This window comes from Thunnus albacares, chromosome 7, assembly GCF_914725855.1.
Source record: "Thunnus albacares chromosome 7, fThuAlb1.1, whole genome shotgun sequence".
In the NCBI taxonomy this organism is placed as follows: domain Eukaryota; kingdom Metazoa; phylum Chordata; class Actinopteri; order Scombriformes; family Scombridae; genus Thunnus; species Thunnus albacares.
The window spans coordinates 28,296,124-28,312,492 of record NC_058112.1 but is presented as its reverse complement, the minus strand read 5'-3'; the positions used below and the strand labels follow the sequence as shown (position 1 = coordinate 28,312,492).

The 16,369-nt window shown below is 38.7% G+C and overlaps 1 protein-coding gene across 5 annotated transcripts in view; it reads left to right on the top strand.

Moving 5' to 3' along the window:
• Positions 1-16,369, top strand: part of LOC122986515 (alpha-1,3-mannosyl-glycoprotein 4-beta-N-acetylglucosaminyltransferase C-like) — a 65,319-nt gene that overhangs the window by 11,034 nt on the left and 37,916 nt on the right. For all 5 annotated transcript variants that reach the window (XM_044357824.1, XM_044357825.1, XM_044357828.1 and 2 more), the window contains exon 2: positions 3,369-3,467. The gene's annotated coding sequence lies outside the window, so the exon portion shown is untranslated. The remainder of the gene's footprint in view (positions 1-3,368; positions 3,468-16,369) is intronic.

Genomic DNA, 16,369 nt, shown 5'->3' with positions numbered 1-16,369 from the left:
TGGCAGTTGTTATTAATGTTAGCTCTCCTCATGACCCCCATCAAAACTACTACTGGCAGAAGTGCTGGACAAGAATTAATGGACCCCTTAAAATTAGAAATTACATTTATTGCAGGCTGGATTTACTGTCAGCAAGGACCTCCATCACTCTCTCTCCGTAAAGGACAACTCCAAAGAATATTTTTATCTTTGTTGGCTGGCCCGCAAAGCAGTCCTCAACATAGGCCTTGATTAAATGTACAAAATATTAGGGTCGTCTCTGTGATATTGATCTACCCCCCTCTCCACATCCCTGTTGTCTCTCAGCTTAAAAATCCTTTTCATTGATTTGTCTGCTTCTCTTTACCTGCGTCCCCTTCTGTTGTGATTGGTATAGATTTAATACGGAGAATCAATACAGGAAAATGGATTTTACCTGGATTGACCTCATCGGTGTGCTTCATGGAAGGAGAAAGCGTCCCTGGCGGGTTTTTTTTTTTTTTTTTTTTTTTTTAGGATCAGTGTAGTGATGTTTTTTCTTTTCTCTGTGTGTGAGCCACCTTGGACTTTTCAAAACCTTAATTATCTTTCTTTTTCAAGACATCATATTAAAGTTTCAGGAACACAGCTGTGGGTGAAATAATTCACGCTCAAGGATCGATGAACAGGCAGAAACAGTGTTGAGGGGGAAGCCGTACAGCTCGTAAACAGATTTAACAACTTGTGCTCAGAAAGGTGGACATATAAATCTGTGTGATTTTGCTAATGTCAAAAATATTGAATGAGCACAAAAAAAAAAAAGGACAAATAAAGATTTCAGTGTGTGTGGGGACAATTTCTTTCTTCTTTCATGTGCACTCACCTCAAAATCTGCTCCCACTGATTTCTCCAGACAGCATCCAAATTTAACGATTGCAAGCAAAAGAAGCTTGAATTTCTGACTCTCTCAGATCTTGTAGCACTGTTCTTGTGGGTGCAAAATATGCAACCCGGATTCTGGTTTTACATGTTCTCAAGGTTTATTTTCTGTGTCTGAATTTGTTACTATGTATTTTAAAATTTTGCTGACAGATTGCAGCCCAGTCTCCTAGAAATTATGTTTATAAATTACTAGGGAAGCACTGATCCGATACGTCGGATACTGATCTTAATAAGTGGATTGAGTATCGGCCATGACATAACCAACCACTAAATACAGTTTCTTTGTCAATTTAATTATAATATCTATCTATCTATCTATCTATCTACAATAAAAACTATTCCAATGACTTCCACACAGTGAAGTATACAGATTTTAAATTTGGGATAAGATCATTGGTATTGGTGTATCAGAGAACTTTAATTCTGTCTGAATTGTGTTTCTTTGTCAACATTATTGAACGTACAGTATGTGTAAGGTTGTAAAAAATTTCCGCAAAATGTTCGCTTACAACAAACTTAATTTGTTTTCAATACAATGTCCATTTGTAGCACTAAAGCATGATTAATGTCTGGTTTTGTTAGTATTTTTTGGATCTCCAGTTGGACTCAAACTCGGGATGTTGCGGTTCACTGTCTGCACTTTAACCATCATTAACATTTTCATGGTTATGTTTAGGAGCTGAAAGCTCTTGGTTTAGGTTGGGGACAGATTGTGGGCTTGGTTAAGAAAGTAAATAACACAATAAAAACAATAAAAGCAGTGTTTTACTACCCTGAGCGTTTCAAGCCAGCTTCACCTCTGACCACACCCAACCGTGATGTCACGGTGTACTGACACACCCCCAGAGTACATTTCTACATCACTTCAGCAAGGTGAGAAGTTAAACCACTCGAAATCAATAAAAACAAAAACACCAACACTGACTGGAAGCACGAGACAGACTTTTTCTAAATTTAACCAAAACCACAATCTTTCTCAATCCTAACCTGAATGTTTAATTTAAAGACAGAACCTAATTATATATGTAACTCAGGGTGCAAAGCCTTGTCTCCGGGTGTCAAAGTCCTGCACTTAATATGTCCAGCATCACCCTTCTGTATATTACAAGAATATAGCTGGACAAGAAAAAAATGTTGCCAGTGAATTTAATCCAGCCAGCAAATACATTTCCTTTAAAACGCACTTAGCATAGACAAGTAGTTTTATTAGGAGACAGGGTTGCAGACTGATTACTGATTAAATTTGTTGTTAATCTTCTTGGATTTATAAGACAGGTCTGAGTCATCTTCCAGCTGGCAAAACTATTATGTACTTCCTATCTGCAGTCCATATCATTAAAATAATCAATTTCAATATGTATCACTAACAAAATACCACTCAACCAGCATTCAAAGGTCACAAGTATTTGGAAAACTCAATTTTGATTTGTAAAATGGTCAAAAACAACCACATAACTCCATAATTATTTGTCTGCATTTGAACAATGGGTGTGTTCTTTTCTTGTCTGTCCACTTTTCAGCTTTCCCTTCGACAAAATTAAGTGTGAGAAATATGGAAGGTGGGTGGACTGCCTACTTTTAAACAAGCGAGCAAAGTCTACACGGCCATCTGCTCACACCAGAATTTCCTTTGAATCGAGGCTGCAGCCTCGCAGAAACCAGACTCTCTCACTCCTGCAATTTAGCATCTTGTCTTAAGAAGGAACAGAACACACAGCATAACATGTTAGTTACATCAAACCCATGTTAAAATCCAAGCATGGCTCCGGAGCCATAAACAGATGCTGCATTTGACAAATTAGTCCAAGATTTACTGCAGGTTGCCGAGTGTCGACACTTCCTGAGCAACTTGTTAATTCCTGTTTTATTTTTAGAAATGTTCTAACTTTCTTATAAAAAACAAGTATTAGAAACACCTTACAGTAGTATTGTTGAATTATATGATGACTGTATGTTAGTACAGTTAACACCCAGTTTAAGCACATTATCTAAAAATGACATTTTCCTGAAAACGTGTGAATATTTTTGGGTACTACGTGCAATTTAATTAAGTAGTTTTTAATCATATAGTGTTCAAATGACATTCTGTGTGCATACTTTAATAAAATACTGTGATTTTCTGCACCATTCAAAGTCAAATCATGTTTCAGATTGTAGAAAGTGGCTCAGATTTAGAATTAAAAAGGACAGCTCTGTTTTACAGATGGTGGAAAATGAACCTGTTTTTTCTTCCTCCTCTTAAACACAGATGTGATATTTTAGAAAACAACATTTCCACTGGAGGATGCTCTGTTTGTTAGAGTCTGATGCTGTAGTCTGACTGAATATGCAGTCCTCTGTCTCAAATGGCCAGACAGTTCATTAGAGGATGCGTGGGTGAATATGCATCACGGTCTTTTGAATTATAAAGACAAATTGCATCACCGTATATTGTTTTTTCTTTCTCTGCTTTTTCTTTTTCTTTTCAGACCGTCTCATTGTATGATTGAGGATCCATGCCAATCCACAAAGCAAACAGAAGAAACACCCCCACAAACAACATACAACCTAACAACATCAGCTGGCAGGTAAGAGTTTAAAACTGTCACACTTTGTTTTCAAATGCTATTTTTAAAATTGTATCAGTGTTCGGGAAGCGTTTTCTCACATTATTGTGAGATCTGGCTCTGATGGCACATTTTAATTGTTGCCACAAATGTGACACCAGAACAACAGTAGCGCCACTTATCAGTCTGACATCATTTCATCCCAATGTGACAGTTTTCAGCTTTAATTATACGCTAAATCAATGAAAAGCCTTTGCATTGAAATGGTGCGTTTTGCATCAGAATAACAGGGAAGGAAGAGCAGCAGGGATGAATTTTCATTTGATTTATAGAAACTGGACTGTTTTTTGCTTTTCCTCTGATCTGATTAACTGAGGTAGAAAACCTCATTTAGTACCCTCTAAAACACAAGGTTACAGAGAGCTCTGTGTAGTTTAAGCAAAAGTTGACACCGCAAAAAAAAAACTGATAAATCACTTACATAAAGTTCATGAAATTAATTATTCAGAGGAGCTCAATCTCTGTAAATGACGATAGCTTCAAACAGTTAAAAAGTTTCCTGTGGTTTCGTACACTGCTCTGCTGTGGAGAGACTGTGATGGACGTGTGCATTAAAGATTAATCTAAACAGCTGCTCCTGGTTCAGGACAGCATGTGTTCCTGTGTCAGAGCAGGAAAAAAAATCACAGGTACTTTTTGGAAAGAAAAAAAAAAGCCAGCAGTTTTTAAACTTATATTGAAACTGAGTGGAGAAACTTAATTGGTGCAGAGGCTGTCATATTTGTTTAGAGAGCAACAACTGTATCGGCAGGCATCTGCTGTACTGATTTGCAAAACTCTGAATCCCTACATGATAGCTCCAGGGTCTGATCCTGACCTCTGACCTCCCTAAAAGTAGGAAAGCAGTAGCAGACATGACATGACATTTTCACTTAGTGTTTTATATTGCTGAAAGAATCTATCTCCGTTCCAATTTATTTGTCCAGTTGCCTGCGGGATTAGCAAAACTAAACTGTCCAACAACAATTTACCTGTCTTATCTTAGAGCATATTTTGCCTTTGATAAAAATGTTGCTCCATTACTGCAAAAGTGAAATTCGCACTCATATCGAGGATTTACAGGCAGATCAAATCCTCATTTCAGCCTCCTCGCAGCTGATAAGTTGAGGCATGTTGTTGCGACCTTTGCTGAGCTATTCCTGATGAAGATAACGGTAATAAGCACTTGAATCCTCAAAGGAAATAACAGCTTTCTTTTTTTTTTTTTTTTTTTTTTTTTTTTTGATGGAGAAATCTCATCACAAGCTACCTCTCCCTGTTCATTATGCAGCTACACATGAAGATGTCAGCCCCTAAAATTAGGTAGCCAAAGGAAAAACAGTTGTTTTCCTAAGATCAGTACAAAGTAAAGCATGTTGTCTTCTTTTCTTCTTCTATTGTCATACCCTCGTCTCCAGTGGGAACTTCCTTTGCAAAACAACCTTTACATAGACTTTAATAGGAGAAGCATAAAGCAGGAATGCACCTTTCGACCTAGATGATTTTGTGCTGTAGACAACTTGAAGTCAGTGAAAGTTGTTTATAAAATGACTGATAACACAAAAACATATTCTGGCTCTATAGAAAATTTGAGAGGATAGGGCCTGTGATATTCTATACAGTGTCTTTTATTGTCCGCAAATCTCATAAAAAAAGGCCAAAACCAACAATGACTTGATCCTGCAGCCTGACATATCTTAGATCATAGATTAAAAATACATCAGTGATCCTCACCGTTGCACTGGGTGACATTTTCCTTCATTACCTTGAACACACACACCGCAGTTTATTTTGACTCAATCCGACATACACCATCCTGTTGCCAGAAATACTCACTTGAGCACCATATGTATATTAATACGCAGCTGAAAATAGTCCCAAAAAAAAGTGAGCTCCCCTGAAAGCCATGGTATAGTTCGCACACTGCTGACTTTGTGTTTCTGTTATCTGATTTTTTTTGTTGGATTTCTGTCAACTGAATCTGCAGTAATGGATCACACTCATCCTCTCCAGCATTTTTTTTGTCATTATTTCACATGGATGTAGCAGAAAGATGACCTCTCCATTCTCAATCCTTCAAACAAAGCCCTGATTGGTCGATTGTTTCTTCAACTGGCGAAAACAACTGTCAGCCAGACACCAGACCTACAGTATATGAATGACTGAATAAATAAGAGATATTGATGGTGATTCAGAGGTCTGCAGCAAGGTTTGTGGAGAGCAAAAAAAAATCTTATTCTTCAAGTATTTCTCTTTAACAATAAATATTTGTTACCAAATATGGCTAAACCAATCAGTCAGTTTTAAGAAGAAAATCCTACGCAAATTATAAGAGGTTAATGCTCAAAAACTCATCTGTTTCATCAAAACTGTGGGTGTAGCGACAACCCCACGACTGATGTTAGATTCTCATTCTGATTCTTCTTTAAAGACAGTAGAGGTCTTCTGTCCTGTATATTTATGGGTTTTTATAGGGTTGTGGATAAATATTAATCTGAGATAACTTTGCCAGGTGCTTAAATATGTGGATTCCTGTCTGTTAAATTCTTGACTTATAAATCCAAACTCTGACTCATGGGATCAACTATACCTGCAGTGTGAAACTATAGATGAACATCCTCACCAAACAAGTTCACACAATGCTGATTAAGCCTGTCACCGCCAGGTAAATCTCTCTGTATTTCACAGTATAGCAGAGTTTTAAAGTCTGGTGTCGGGTTTGACATTCCCACACTGACCGGATGAATAATTACTGCACATGCTCTCTGGGCAGAGCATGCACACTGGAGATTTCCGCTGGCCGAGCGGCTAACTTCCGGTTAGCTCGCTGCTAACTTGAATTGGGATAAAATAATTTAATTGTGCGGCTCTTCTAGACTTTCCAAATGTTATCGGACTGAATGGTTTAAATTCTGATGGTGAAACGAGTCATTTCGAAGGGGTTGTGTGACGCTCAAAACAATTTATCCACAGTTTTACAGCCGCAACCGTAGTGATGGCTGTAGGGCTACAACGGAGCCTCTGATGTAAGCACCTGTCTACAGTGTTTTTGTAATTACTCACACAGACAGATGTCCCATCACAAGTTCCCAGAGCCCAAGGAGACCTCTTGAAATTGCATGTTTTATCCCACAAACAGTCCAAAATCTGAAAGTTATTCAGTTTACAATGATATGAAATAGAAAAAATCAGCAAATCTTTTTTGACAAATGTCAGAATTGTTGATTCATTTTCTGTTGATGGACTAATTGGTTAATTGGCTGAACGATTCAGCACTAAACCAAATTTGTTTTTTCTTTCTTCTTTCTTTTTTTTCTTTTTTTTTTTTGGTGTGGTATTTCAATATCAAACACTTCCTGCCAGCAACTTGTACATTTATTTAGATTTCTATGATTTCTAATTCTGTCCAGAGTCTGAGTGAACTTTGATCTTGAAGTGCAGGCTGAGGGGTCAAAGGAAAGTGAAGTCTCTTCAACAACATGTCTGTTGTCTCTGGCAGATTAGCTTTTTATTTTCACTTGTGTTTCAAAGGCGTTTGATCTGCCTCTCCCTAACTTTTGACAACTTAGAAGAGGAAGGCCTACAGCAGTCCCACAAGGCTTAATTATCCCTCAGACTGATAACAACCTGGTAAGAGGGGAGGCTGGGAAGATAAAAGGAACCAAGGGGAGATAGAGATGGTAGGATTAATGTAGACTGTCTGATATTACCTGGCGTCTGATCAAAAGACTGTGTTGGCAGGTGGAGCACATAAGCCTCTCAAACTCTCGTGTCGGTGCCAAAAACTGCTGGTGCTTTGTATCTCAATGGGCAGAGCAAGACATTACTGACCAGCCTGCTCCCACTGGGAACATTCATACTACTGTAAATACACATCTGAAGACTTGAATCACATTAAAGCTTTCATCAATCAGCACAGGTCAGAGTACCAACCTCACAGGTCTGGAACAGGGTGAGATTTTGCAGTGGTATTACTTTGATATTTCTTAATATTGACAAAATTTTCAGAGCTTTGCTTGTTGCAATTTAATAAGCCAGTCCATTATTTCATTTTGCTCAATTTTATTCAAGGACAGGCACTCTGGACAAAATGTCTTTTTTCACCATCATCTTTCGCTCTTCTAAAGAGCATCTCTGCTGCAGTAAGCCTGGTCAAAGTTCTCAGAAATGTTATTAGGATTTTTTTTCATGGACGTTTTTAAAATTTTGTATTAAAGGAAAAAGACCAGGGATGCTTTAAAGAGAGAAGTACTCAAAAGACAAGCACCCATCCATCCATTTTCTGCCATTTGTCCGGGCCTAGTGGTGGAGGCAGCAGGTCAAGCAAGGTAGTACAGATATCCTTCTTCCCAGCACCTTCTTCGAGCTCCTCCTGGGGGATCCTGAGGTTTTCCCATGCAAGATGGGACATATAATCCCCCCGGCGTTCTCCTGCCACTTGGGACATGCCGGGAAAACCTTCAAAGGGGGACATCCGGGAGTCATCTTTATCAGATGCCTGAACCACCTCAGCTGGCTCTTTTTGAAGTGAAGGAGCACCCACCGGATGTCTGAGCTCCTCACCCTGTCTCTAAGGGTGAGCCCAGCCAACCCACAGGGGAAAATAACTTTGGCTACTTGTATTCACGATCTCATTCTTTCGGTCACTCGTGTACAAGACCCCGAGATACTTGAACTCCTTCGCTTGGGGCAGCAAGTCGCTCCCAACCTGGAAGGAGCAATCCTTCATTAAGCTGAATTAAATATAGAATGAATGGCTTGTGGCAACACCTTTGGTACCCCATACTCCTGCAGCACCCTGCACAGGACAGGAGGTGTGAGTTAAAGACCTTGTGGACAGGGACCTCCCCCAGACACTCCCAGTTCATCCTCACTACATGTTTGGGTTAACAGGTCTGTCTGGCAGACTCCCCCACCACCTGATCCTACTCACCACCATGATCAGCTGACAGCTCTGCTCCTCTATTAACCCGAGTGTCTAAGACATTTGGCCGTAGATCTAATGATACGACTACAAAGTTGATCATCAGTCTTTGACCGAAGGTGTTCTGGTACCAGGTACATTTATGAATCACCTTGTGCTCGAACATGATGTTTGTTATTGTCTTTTTAAGTCCAATAACAAAGCACTACTCTGGTCCAGATCAGCCTGTCCGTTACTCCCAATCAACCCCCTCCAGATTTCTCCATTCTTGCCCACAGTGAGTGTTGAAGGACCCCAGCAGAGCTATACTGAACCCACCCAGAGACTTCTGGACATGCTGCTGTGTGCAGAGGTGAGCTCAACTATATCTAGTTGATACCGCTCCACCTGCTGCACGAGCTCTGGTTCCTTCCCCACCAGAGAGGTGGTATTCCACGTCCCTAGAACCAGTTTACAGTGCCTGGGGTCAGCCTGGTCTCCTAGGTCTCCTCCCATGCCTGCCACCCGACTGACAACCTATCATACACTAATGCCTGTTCTGGTTGTGTCTGACTGGGTTGATGGTTTTCTCTTTTATCTTAATATAGAATGATATCTGCAGAGAGAAAAATGATTTATAGCCTGTATTCAGAGGACACTTAAACCTTTTTAAATAGAGAAACTAGAATCAAGCTGCTGCAGCTTCTCACTCTGGTAAAAGACTGTCCAATGGGGCCAATCATATGGCCTTCAAGAACCACAGTAAATCCTGTTCTTAAAACTGGAAGCTCACTGTGCAATCAGACATGTCTTTATATCTTCTATTGAAAAAAAAAAATCACAATCTATGCTCGCTATTAGATCTTATTGAATGTATTTCTGCAGAACTGTCTGCTGCTGGCACAGATAAAGCCAAGAATAATAAAGTCAAAACCTGATGGAAAGTGGTTTGCAACCCTTTTTTTATCTGTAAAATATATAGACATTTTTGAAATCTGAGTGTGCTGTCAGCTTCCTGCAAAACAAGATGTATCCATGTTTTTTAAAAGACTTAAAGATTACCTTTACGGATTAATGATTCTCTTTAAAACCCAGTGAGGAGGTACAGCATTGGTCGATTTCTCAAAATAAAAACTATTTAAATAAAACACACATTTTGAATCCGGGGGAAACATCGCTTAAAGTGTGGATTGAAAAACAGCAAACTCATCCCTGAAGTTAGATGTCATGATGTAATCTGCTTAAAACATAGAAAAAGCAGCAAAAGCCGATTTGAGTTGGCATTTGAGAGCGTTAATCTCATCCTCAATAATCTTCCCAGTGATAACTTTGTCAAAAATATTGTCATAATTGATTTCCCTGATGTTTGGATAAGTGTCTATTGTTGAATGGGTTCATATCTCAGGAAACAGTAATTTCCTCAGTGTGACCCTTCTCCTCACTGAGGGTTAACCTTTAGAGATGATATCAAATGATGATATATGATGATATCAGATATGAGGAGAGGTGAGCCGAGTGTCCGTGTCTAATGATTCAAATATCCGCTTTCACCTCTGTTGGCAAAAGTAATTATGACAAAGTCATGCGGGGCTGGAAGAGAGTGAGTGGACGAGTACCAACACCACAGAAACACACCATCCATCTGACTGAAGAGGAGATAATCAGCCGTTTAAGAGGCCAGGAAGCTCAGCATTTCCTCTCACAGTGCTCCTCAAATTCAAGTGACTGTTATATTCACTCCAAAACAGTGTAAGGAGCGATGATTTAAAAGCATGTACTTATGAGATATTGCTTAAGGAGGGAAAATCTGTTTTATTTGAGTAGAGGAGTAGAAAGTATTGTTCAATGAGTTACTTACATATGTTTAAAATCGTCACAGAAAACAGCCAAGCCCCTTATATAACCTTAAAATACACACATTTGTCCTTTTTGTCATTTTCTGATGGGTATTTTCCATAAGGTGTGTGGCTAATAATATTACTAATAAGTAGTAAAAGTATCCAGTCTTTTACCTAGTTTTTTCTATCACCCACTGTTTCCTTCATAAACTCTAGCAATATGTAGTACATTCATGGACTGTTAGTACTATGAAAAGTTTCATAAATATGAACATGTAATATATGTTTTGATAGATATGAGTCTCGTCTTTTTGGTTGTTGTGGTTGTTTTCAGAAAGAACCTTGTATCATGAAAATAATCCAGGTGCAATGCAGGTACAGTGTGAGACGAAAACCTTGAACTTGATGTTTGGCAGTCCAACAGTGTAATAAATCCTTGAAAAATAGATGTTCAAATTTATCGCAAATGTCCACCAAAAATTACCAATTTGTTCTAAATAATAGATTATTTATTATTGTTTAATTAAACTGGGTGTGGAAAGTGAAGGTGCAGCACCTCTGACTCATTACCACCACCGAGTTGCCCTTCAAGGCCCTAAATTAAGTAAAAGTAGCAATAACACAATGTAAAAAACATCCCATTACAAATAAAAGTCCTGCATTCAAAAGGTTGCTTAAGTAAAAGTACAAAAGTACAATCAGTGTCATGTACATAATCCAGAATGTCTCTGTAGTTGTAATAATGTATTATTATTACTATGTAAACAGCATTTTTATGTTATAGTGGGTTGTGGTGGAGCAAATTGGTTTGTTTAATCAGTAACAATGCATCACATTTTATAAATTGATCAAGTATTGTGTTTGTAAAATCTTAATCTGTAAAGTAATTAGTAATTATCACGGTCAAATAAATGTAGGGGAGTAAAAAGTACAATATTTCCCTCTGAAATGAAACGGAGTGGTAAGTAAGTATTAAGTAGCGGAAAATGTACCTCAAAATTGCTCTTCAGTGCTGCACTGTACTTGAGTAAATGTACTTTCCACCACTGTTACTGGCTGGCAATAATACTACTACTACAGCAACTACCACTAATAATACCACTAATAATGATAATCATAAAAAAATAATTATCATAATAAGCAGTTAAAGTGCGTCATACGATGCGACAATATGTATTTGCTGCCAGAGAAGAAATTCCACAAAAACAATGTGACAGTTAGAATATACCAACACAAAAAAAAACATATCAATAAAGATTAAGATGTAATAATATTGTTCATAATGAGCAATAAACATATCAGCCACTAAACAGTTCAATAGACTCTAAGTGTGCCATCAATTTGGAGGCAGAAGGACAATCAGATGGGAGCTTATCAATCTTCCGTTTATACCATCAACCTGGTGAACCGTGAAGAGCACATGAGTCAAATTCCCAACACATGCTCTGTGCAGCGCTTACGACGGTGATTCAGATCGGAGGATTATTTCGCTAATTAGCAGAGATACGCTCTTCTTCTTTGACACAAACTGCACCTCGTCAGTGGTTTTGACATTCAGAGCTCGCTTTTACTCCTCGTTTTGCAAATCCCAGAGCGGATTTCATCACAGACTTCTGCCTGCCTGCTAGTGAGCTCTCAAATTCTATTTTCTTCTTTTCTTTTTCTACCCTGCAGTTGTACTCTGCTGCAGCAGCGTTGGTCCTACTGTGGTTATGGTACAGTGTCATCACCCTTATGTTTTCCAAAGGAATACTGAGCAGTACACCATGGGTGTGATTTCCTTGCTTGCTATTCATTTCTAGTGTAGGTGGAGTTTCGTGCATACTGGTAGTTACAGTAATGATCGAATGATCTATAAAAACAAATTAAAACGTATAAGGAGACAAATATTACAAGACAGCATTATTGAAAAACGTGGCAGTCAAACCTTAAACAAACAGAAATGGCATTTATATTAGTTTCATGTGTTAATATTAGTTTCATGAGCCCAATAGAGAAAGAAAACAACTCATATGTGCTCTCAATTAAGTAATTTGCGCTCTCGATTTAATAATTCGTGCTCTTGATTTAACGATTCACCGTCATGCCGTTCTCTCTGCGTCTGGCGTACACCCTCACTCAGGATCACTTGGATTTAATATGGTTTTATTTTAATCTTGGACTAAGATATGTGGATATAATAATATCCTGTAGAATACGTTTCCTGTATTCTCTTAATTCATCAATGGTTGTGAAGCACTTCCTGGCTGCCTCGGATCCAGTTTAGATCAGTAGCTGACGTCAGAGAAGCGTCTTCTTCGTCACTTTCTTCAAATTTCCGACTGAGTGAATGCGTCGGGTGCTATCTGCAAGAGGGGAACAGGCAAAATAGTTAAATCGAGATCACAAATTACGCTTTTTTTTTCTCCATAGCCCCTCCCGGGTTCCACAATAAACTATTTTAGAGTGTAGCCTGTTTTCACTTGTGGAATTGGAGGGAACAACCGAGCACAGCTGAGTGAGGGCTGCATTTGAGAGTGCAACGCTTCCTTTGATCACATGACAGTATAGGCAACGGGTAGCACTGCATCCCATGGTGTTAAAATGTATTTCTGCTCCCCCAAATAGCAGCAAAAAAAAACCCTCTTTGTGAATGTGAACTTCTGCATCCCAAATCAGGAGCTGCATCCGTGGCACAACCGTCCCTCAGTATCTCACAATCTATTGTGTATTGGTCAGCTATCGGATTCACGTGGTCCTCATCAACTCATCAACAAGTTATTCAGATAATAATCTCCAGTAAATGAATCATATTAACCCAAACCAATAAAAGAGCCGCTGCAGAATGAAAGGAAACCATGTTAGCAACTTAAACATGTTGTTTATGACAGGAAGTTGCAGAAGATATATATAAGATATTTACACTTGCTAACCTGGTACTGTTTAACAGTTGTAGGTATCATGGTATGTTTTGTCAGTTTCTTGATTGCCATCTCCTGGTAATAAATCTGTAAATGTATGATGTTACAAGTCTATAAAAAGTGCCTGAATGCACCTTTAGTTTAGCTGTCTCTGAGACTAGACTACTTCATCTGGCCTTCAGGTCTAACAAAGAACACAGCTTTCAAGGGCTGTGTTGTTTTGAGGATTTAGCTGTTTAGTGCACAGCTATAGCTGTCAGTAAACTGCGCACAGCATCATTCATGTTTACCTTCCCAGACAGTGTTGGATGTTTTATACCAAAGAAATGAGAGAGGAAAAAGGTTGAAATTGAAGTGATTGCTCTCCGGAGACAGTTTGGATTTTATTATGAAGTTTCAAGCAACTTTAGGAGACAATTGGTCTCATGCAAGAACCACTCATACGATGATGATTCATTCTTAGGAGGCACGTACCAGGGGTTAAAGAAAATTTATGGCATTCATCAATTTGTCTCGTACTTAGAATTTTCTCTTTGGTACTAATGAGAGTTGGTCCAGACCTGTCGTACGAGTCATGAACAGATCTTCACAAAGGGAGAAACACTTGTTTTACTTCGAGTTATGTCATAATCTGGATGAATTTGGAGTTTAAATATCATACCGAAATATTGTTTTTATGATTTTTACATGAAATGAGTGATGCACAATATTAAAAAAGTAAGAGAGTTTTAGGAGAAGAATACGAAAATGTTCTTGCATGAGGCCTAATGTCCTGTCAGCGACTACCTCATTTTGGGAAAATCGAATTTTTTCACCAATCCAAACCAATTGGGACAATATGCTTTATTCCAGACCCCTCTTTGTAATTCAGGTGGCTGTTTTTCTTTTACATTTTGCCCTTGACAGTCTTATTGTGGTGATTACATCTCTACCAGCATCCTTTGAAAGTGGACAGAATACGCAGAGTCCTCCTGTTTGCTAGCATATCTGCATTCAATAAAACTGTACAAAAAGGCAAAACATAAAAGCAAATAGGACAAGAACAGCACAGTCGTTTCAAAAACACTTACAGCTGCAGACAGTTTTCTTCTGTCAGCTTTAGCAGGCATGCATAACATAAAGCAGATTCTTCTTAAACTGACAGGGACTGACTGTTCAGTGTTTTGTTTTTTTTTCTTTTTATGCTTTGTTCAACATCTCTTTGAGTTATGGTGTGTATGATGATGCGAATTGAGGCGCCACGCTGCTTAAAGTGTCCCAACAGGCAGCTACATACAATACACAACTCCTCAAATCTTAATAAGCTGAGCCTGTCTCGCCTGAAGGTGGCAGGCACGCCAGACGTCCCCGCCTTTGGAGGACTCAGTTTCATCGTTTCCTGACAAAACCTTTTGATTATCGCGGATGGCGGCAACATGCGACAAAAAGCGTCCGAGTGTTATGTTCTAACAGCACAGAGTCTGAGGCTCCGACTCGTTCTTGGAACAACTTGAAACTCTCTGCAGACTTTAAAGTGATCATGATGGGAATTGTTTTAAAAAAATATTCATCTTGTGCCAGATCCGTTGGTACAGATCCAGTTGTCTTTAAGCCAAGGTGTAAAAGAAAAACCTTTAAAATGTTGATATGTCACATGTGACTGTCTAAACAGCCTAAACCAGCAACACAGCAAATACAATAGTCCATTGTTGGTACTTTATAGCAACTTTTCTGAACATAATATCAATCAGAAAATGTAAAACAACCTGACATTAAGGTATAATGGTGTGTGATACTACATTTATTTCTTTATTATTGTCTATTAAAGAAATAAGTGCATAACAATAAAAAGCCTCATGATTTGTGATTACCACTAACAGGATGATGGATAATGATTGCATCAATGTTTTTTGCCTGTTTCCTACACCTTTGGAGACCAGTTATTACATTATTTTGCTATAATTGCATCACTAGTTGCTACATTCCCCATTAGGTCTTTTCAACAATTGGCTCACCACTGTGTTTAAAATGTTAACCGGCTAGGTTAACATTTTAGTAGGGTAGTTAAATTGGCGCTGCCTTTCTCAGAGGTTGCCAATGATCCAAAATGAGTATTTTATGTTGACATTTCCAGTAAACAGAGTGAAATCACAAAATTATTAGGAATAGTTTGACATTATGTGAAATACGCTGTCTTGCAGAGAGTTAGATCTCTCTGATAGCATGAACCTCTGCATGTGTTACAACCTCTCAGGAAACGTGTCTCAAAATGTGTTTTTGGAAACTGGATTGAGCTGGATTGTCTGTTCGATTGTGGCTCCTCGTTAATTGTTGGAGCATCGTGCTGTTGCCAGTGTTGCTGTTCTCTTTCTCTATCTGCACCTGTTCGGGTCAACCGCATTTTAGATGTGGTCTGATTATCCTCGGGTCTGTTTTTGGACTGGTCCTCAATTCCAATTCTAATAGAGTTGCTCTCTTTTTCTAAATTACTATTAATTTATGCACAATAGTTTTGGATGAGTTTTCCACGGGTCTGTTTCAGATCACGTCCAGAGTTTTAGAGACATGAAGATCACTTGTTAGCTGACTACCTCGCCTGCAGTTCAGATCATTGTAAAGCTTGTTTCAAAGCTGTTTTAAAAAAAAAAAGGTTTTGTTGAGGTGCAGCAGAAATGTTCACTGGGTGTCTATAACTGGACTTTGCAAATATAGTTTGAGACTTCAGGTTTCCCTCTTCTACAGTTCCTCTGTGTATATTTACTGCAGGGTTTGTCAAAGTTGGTTCTCTTAAAAGGAGACCAATCTGAGTGTTAATGGCCCAATAAATATGAAAGAAATAGTATCACAGTGGATCAGACAAGTTCATCACAACAGTGTCTCCGAACATGAAAGGTGTCATCTTAAATCCTACAACGGAAGTGAAAAACTGCTATTATGAAACCATGTACATCATACATTATGATCTCAGTCTGAAAATGAGATTTGATTTAACCTTCTACATGCACGCAAAGGTCCGATAAATAAGGTAGCTGAAGAAAAAGAGGGATATGAGAAGAGTATTGACTTCAGGAACAAAATTAGAATTGATCTGGTGAGCAGAGGGAAGATGGTTTACACTTCCTGCAGTGAATTGTTATGGTAGTAGTCAGACTAAACCTCTGGCAGAGCCGGCCTCTCATTATTCTTCCAGGCAGGCATGGAGGCTTCAGATTGGAAATGAGAGCGACTTCAGATGGCTTAAAAATCTTAATTGATAAAGCGGGG